The 6,624-nt window shown below is 46.5% G+C and overlaps 1 pseudogene; it reads right to left on the minus strand.

Annotated features, from left to right (window-relative positions):
- Window positions 1-547: 547 nt before the first annotated feature.
- LOC148118371 (elongin-C pseudogene) lies at window positions 548-5,616 on the minus strand (annotated as a pseudogene).
- Window positions 5,617-6,624: the final 1,008 nt, after the last annotated feature.

Raw genomic sequence — 6,624 nt, forward strand, 5'->3', positions numbered from 1 at the left:
TCTTTGTTGTTCTGTTCTGTTTTGTTGTTAAACAATACTGTAACTTATCAAAAAACACATTAAGAAATTTCAACTCTTGTTCTTTGAGGTACAAAAATCAAAGTTTGGCTAAGTTATAAATATGCTTTTTTTTCATGAAATGATTTTCATAGCCCTAGTTATGCTCAGAGGCTGCAAGATCAGAACTGGTTCTTAAAAAAATACTAAAACCATAAAAACTCTCAGCCCCTATATTCACCTGTAGAATATGCTCATTTATGCTTACATTCCAGGATTTGCTTTATTACTTATTATTTTAAAGGTCACATCCAAAGGAGAAAGCAAACCGCCTACAAACTGGCATTATTTGTTTATTTCTCGGCCTTCATTTGTTGATGTAACAAGCAAATTTCAACTCTGCTTATGCAAAAGACAGGAGGAATCTGCTCAGCAATTAACTTTAGAGCTCAATTTCATACAGGCAACATGCTATATGTGCAAAAAATTACCAACTGAACACAGGTATGAAATACCGAAAAGATTAGCAGTTTATTATAATTTATTTTACTTAACAATGTAGGAAGTTCGCAGCCATCAGCAGTTCCAGTGCAATTTCGGGTGCTGTCGGGAATTCGGGAATCTCGGTGGAGCTATTAGCATAGCAGATCTTGTAGGTAAAATACGTGCATACTTTGGATAGCACATGCAAAGGGATCTCCCTAAAACTGACCTCATTCTCAGCAAACTTCCCTGGTCCTCTCAACATGGCCTTTAGTGTTCCCAATGTAAATGCATGCTCTCTTTTTACAATAAATTCATGGCCCTCAGAAGATATTAACAACACACATGGTGTCAGGGCCTTCACAGCCACCGTAGGCTTTCTGCCCACCTTCTATTATGTTCTTACAAAATTCTACTTGATTCCACAACAACTTTAGTAGCTTCTAACCAGCCCCGCAGCCACCACAACTGTGTCCCCACATACTGGCACATCCACTATTCAGCACCCCCCTCCACCACCACCACACACCAGACCCCGGCGTTTTGGAGACACCAGTACCATGGGATGACCACCAAGAACAGCACAGTGGAGCGGAGCCAGCCGGAGCCTGGAGGACAAGCTGTGTGTGCTGCAGAGGGCAGAGCCGGAGAAGTGACCCAGGTCCTTTGGAGGAGTCTGGAGAATCAAGAGTAAATCCCAGCCGTAGTATGGTTGGAATTTTGTTTTGCTATGATGTGATTGTGCCTGTGCACTGATTTCCCTCTTGAAGTAGGAAAGTGTTTTACTGGAGCCCACAGTGGAGAAACGTTGAACTTTAAAAGAGTTTGGGTTTTAAAAGAGAGTGGCTATTTTAAAGGGACTGAAATTTTAATGTGTTTGAATTTGTAAAGACTGTGGGACTTTTAAAGTTATGTTTTTAATGTGAGATCTTAGGGATGAATTAGAAAGGAAGGGTTGTGGCTTAATAGTGATGTGTTTATGGGTCAAGTTGACAAGGGGTCAATTGTACTGGCTTGACTTTGTGTGCCAACTTGGACAGGCTGGAGCCATCAGAGAGAAAGGAGCCTCGATTCAGAAAATGCCTCCAGAATTACAACTGCAAGGGATTTTCTCAATTAGTGATCAGCAGGGGCCAGCCCATATCGGATGGTGTCATCCCTGGGCTACGTGGTCCTGGGTTCTATCAGAAAGCAGGCTGAGCAAACTAGTAAGCAGTTCCCCTTCACGCCTCAGCTCCTGCTTCCAAGATCCTGCCCTGCTTGAGCTCCTGTTCTGACGTCCTCTGATAATGGACTGCGATCAGGAAGTAAAAGGCAAATAAACCCTCTCCTCCTCAACTTGCTTTTTGGTCTCTGTGCTTTCGTCACAGCCATAGACACCTTAACTAAGACACTGTCATAAACTGGGTGCTCGTGCAGTTCGGACAGTCAGGAGTCAGAGAGCAAAGCCGCAGCAGGTCTCGCCCCTCAAAGACTGTACCGTGCCTACCTGGCCTCCCGGCTTGTAGAACCTGTGCTCTCATCTCTGCTGCATCTTATAGAGGGGTCCCCTCTGTGCCTCTGTCCTGAGTGATGTTTTCCTCTTCTTTAATGACAGCCTCAGGGATGAGGGTTGGGCATGTCATTTCAGTGTGACCACATCTTACTCTCCTTTGTAGAGTTTATCTCAAAACAAGCAGAAGTTCTGTGGTTCTGGGTGGGTCAAGCAATCCAGTCTTCACCAGCACCCTAGCAGTATGGACTCTACTTAGCATGAAGCCCCTAAACTTCTCCACCTGAGGCGTATCCTTTCCCATAAGATTTCTGATCACAGCTCATGTTCTAAGCCAGGTTTATTTCACCGACAGAGTTTTTGACTTTGTCAAGGTGTTGGTCCAATGACATGGGCAGGTTTGTTAGGAAGTGCTGATTTCAAATGTCTGGGAGCAGGAAATGTACCCGACTGACGTGTCCCTCTGTTGGCTGTCTCTTTTCAGAGGAAGGTTGCTAGCAAACCACAGTGGGCTTTGAGATGACTTGGGGTTGAATGCCACACAAACCCAAGTTACATAGATTTTCCAAAAACAGACTCCCTGTTCCTCAAACAGTGAAGCCTCTTGAATAATGGTCCCATCTATTATTCACAATGTGACAGTCCAGTGATTGCCTTTTATTTAAGTAAAAGGTCAAGAGGTTTTGATTTACACAAGGGTTGAATCAAAGGTGTCACGTGCACCGAGGTGACAAACCCTGAAAGATGGAAGATAGACATTCCGTGCCCTGAGCTGCGACTGGCGTACTCACCCATGGAAACAGCGTTGTCTCATTCTGGGGGAGGGAAACAGTCCAGTCCACACCATCCCTGGATGCAGGGAGATGGGACTTGGGGCCACTGAGTGTCTCTGTTTGCTTTTCTTGCTCCTTTGACCTTCAGCAGAGAGGCAGAGGTCCCATGGCTTGCCCATCCTGGGGAGAAGGTTTTGTGGAGAGCTGAGTAAGGCCCAGCTAACCCCGCCCTGAGGCTGAGCTCACTAAGCGCCCACAACTTCTACCTAAGCTTCAAAGGCATTTCTATAATCCAACTGTGAGCTCACAGGACCGGGCCCAGGGGTTAACTGAAGAATGTATATCTGTGTGGAGTAGATCCTGCAGATGGCTTGACCTTGGCCAGCAGCAATGTCATGACTGTGAGCTATGGAAAGCTGTAGTCCCTGAGCCCCAACCATGCAGGGATCTCTTTAGCCTGTTAATAGTAAGTCACATACAAAACATCCTCCAGTTGATCAGCTTCTTGGAATGTATCTCTGAGCTAGGCAGACCTCTGCTTCCACCAACCCTAAAGCTAAGGATGTCCCCAGGCACACATGAAACCTCCAGAGGAGACTTTTCCTCTTCACCACCACCCACCCAACTGATGTTCCTACCAATGTAACCAGACAATGTACTGATTTAGGACATTTTCCCCCGTATTTCTAAAAGTCCATCATCACCTCTTCCTTGGCAGGTCCTGTCATTCAGGGTAACTTGAATCTGTGTTCTTAGGCCATGGTCACTTATAGTTGGCTCACAGTAAACCAGTCTTTATTTCCCTTAAGGCAGAGTTGCTATTTTATGTTGAGGGCTCATAAGTAGTAGCTCCCTGCTTAGCTGCTGATCCCAGTCATTTTATACTCATGGCTTTTGAGTTTCTTTGGCAGCACAATCTCTCAAGGTCTAGACAGATCCAGGGAGATAATATTTGTTGGTCTATCCCACTATGACTGGGTATGTCCAGATGTCTCTAAATCATGACCTTTTTGAGTTAGCTCGTGTCCTGCAGGCGATTTGATTTGGCTTACAGGTCAAGGTGTCTCACCAACTTTTATGGGGGGGTATTCAAATCTTTATTTTGCCAATTGCTTGAGAGAAGGCTCCCTGGCAGATGTTTCATTCCTCATCCGTGTTCTTTAAAACTAACACTGTAGGACAGTGAACTACGACTCAGTGACTCACCCCAACTGGCAACATTTCCAGGATATATTTTGTGCTCAACTGCACCTCCCACCCCAAAGAGATGTGTTTCCCATCCTGAACCCGGCACCTACAAACGTGGTTGTGATGATTACTCTTAAGTGTCAACCTGACACAACAAGGGTCACCTGGGGAGGGAGACCTAATGAGGACTCTTGTAGATCAGATTAGCCTGTGAGGGACAGTCTTGATTGATAACCGATGTGGGAGGACTCAGCCCACTGTAGGTGACAGCATTCCCTAGGTGGAGAGTCTTAGATTGTGCCAGTACAAACAATGAACACAGGCCCCCCCCCACACTTATTCTTTCTGCTCTTGACCATGAATGTGACCTGATGCTTCACATCCCTGTTGCCTAAACTTCCCTACAGGGGAAAGGATGGACAGCCCCCCCACCCCAGAGTGTTTTATCACAGCAATAATACCGAACCAGGCCAGCGACCTTACCTGGAAATAAGGCCATTGCAGACACAGTTAATCAGTGCGTGTGGTGGAAAGGGGTGGGGTCTGAATCCAACAGGACTGATGTCTGTATGAGGAAAATGCCATGTGAACTCAGCGGGGCCCAGAGAACTGGGAAGAGGGATTCTCCTCTTGATAGTCATGGTCCTATAATCCAGGGGCCGAGACAGAGGTGCCTTTAGCCGTGAGAAGCTGATCAGGCAAGAGAGGCCCTGTCTTTCCGAGACCAGGCACATATTGGTCAACATTTCCAGCCCCCAGCCTTAGGAAAGAATAGATTTCTGGAGGAAATCCCTACTTGTGCTATTTTGCTACAGCAGCCTTAGGACGCTAACACGCCATTTAGTGAGCCCAATCCCCTGCCTGCCTGACTATTATCTCTGCCCATGTTCAACTTCCCTCCACCTCTGCGCCTCTGCAGGTTCTCCCATGGGTGGGCGTTATAGTGGGCGCTATATGGGTGGGCGGTGGTATGTGCAACAGCACAGAGCAGGGCTGATGAGTACTCCGTGGACACCAGCTCTGATCGCCCACATTTCTCTTTGCAATAGTGCTCCCACAGAGGAAGGAACGGGACAACTCAGTCGTCAGCAGAGACCCGTCTGGGAGAAGGTCAGCTCAAGATCTGGAATCCACTAAGTATGGTCTGGAGAAACTTGTTTAGCCTGTTATTTTTTTTAAAAGATTAATAAAAGTTTTTTGAATAGGTAACATATTCACATGGTTTAAAAATACATCAGAAAGGGAACATTGTGAAAGCTCCCCCCTCTTCCAGATTTACCCACCTCCTCCACGGGCCTCTTCCCCACTGCCCCAGGAAACATTCTAATTAGTAGTTCATGCGCTCCTGGTATTTTCGAATACACATAAAAGAAGAAAATCACATGTTCTTATTCTGCCCTCTTGCTATTTTTGGAGAAAAGATTGCACAAGGTGCACACTGCGCATGCGGGATTCATAAACGAAATCCATGGGCTTTCCTCTTGGTGAGTGCAAAGCCGGATCCGTAGCCGAGAAGTCATGGCGCGAAGATGCATCCCCTTCAGCAAGGAAAGAGAGCAGTGAAGTCATCGAAAGCAGCCCTCGCCCCTACAAAGGTTGGGAACTTTTTTTCAGGAGCTGACACAACGTGCGGCTGTGTCCAAACTCGAGCATGCGTAGTTTGAGATGCACGTTACTGAGCATGCTCACTTCAAGGTCATCGGTTTAAGAAGGAAAGATGGCAGATACGTGCTGGGTAGGCCTCGCTCGGGGTTATGAAGACATATCTGAGAGATTAGAACATTCCTGGGCACGTTTATTGTGTCATAAAGATGGTTGATATAAATACTCTAGGCCCCCTGGCTTTTGTGATGCCTAGCTCCTTCTTGCCACAAAGAGTGTGCTCGCGCTAAAGGAAAGGCCACTTAAAGGTGTGCGCATCTTCATTAACGCGGGCTGCTCTGGAGGTCTTCAAACTTCATCACACAGAGAATTGCCTCTGCTTTCCTTTTCTCTTGCCTGACATTTTTCATTTAAGTCTTTTTAAAAAAATAGTCTCATATACATTTATGAAGTATTTAAACATGCCCAGTCCTCTTATCTCCTCCTTCATTCTCAGTGAACCCCTCTCTGCCCAACATCCCCTTTCTTGCTTCCTTGCCCCCCCCACCTTAGTTTTTGTAATCCATTTGTGCTGGTCAGTTTTCTGACAAGCTGGGGTCACCATGAAAAGAACCTCGATTGATAAAATGCCCCCCCATCAGATTGGTCCGTGGGGCATTTTAGTAATGATGGATATGAGAGTGACCAGCTCACTGTGGGTGGTGCCTTCCCTGGGCTGGTGGTCCTGGCTTGTATTTTTAAGAGGCAGACTAGGCAAGCCACAGAGAGCCAGTCAGTGGGCAACATTTTTCTATGGTTTCTGCTTCAGTTCCTGCCTTGAATTCCTGCCCTGGCTCCCCTCAGTGATGAACTACAATTATAAACGGAATAAAACCCTTTCCTCTCTAAGAACATCTAAGCAAGGATCACCGGCTAATTGGAGGCATGCCTACAGGCACCCGTGCACAGACGACCTTTGATACAGCCGGGGCACACAAGCTGGAGGGAGGTTAATTTAGCACACCGCGGCAATTAGTTATTACTAACATTGACAAACAACTCGCCGTGCTCCCCTTCTGTCTACAAACCTCTTGGCCCCCAGGATTGTGG

The sequence above is a fragment of the Myodes glareolus genome, chromosome 23 (genome assembly GCF_982192425.1).
Source record: "Myodes glareolus chromosome 23, mMyoGla1.1, whole genome shotgun sequence".
Classification (NCBI taxonomy): Eukaryota; Metazoa; Chordata; class Mammalia; order Rodentia; family Cricetidae; genus Myodes; species Myodes glareolus.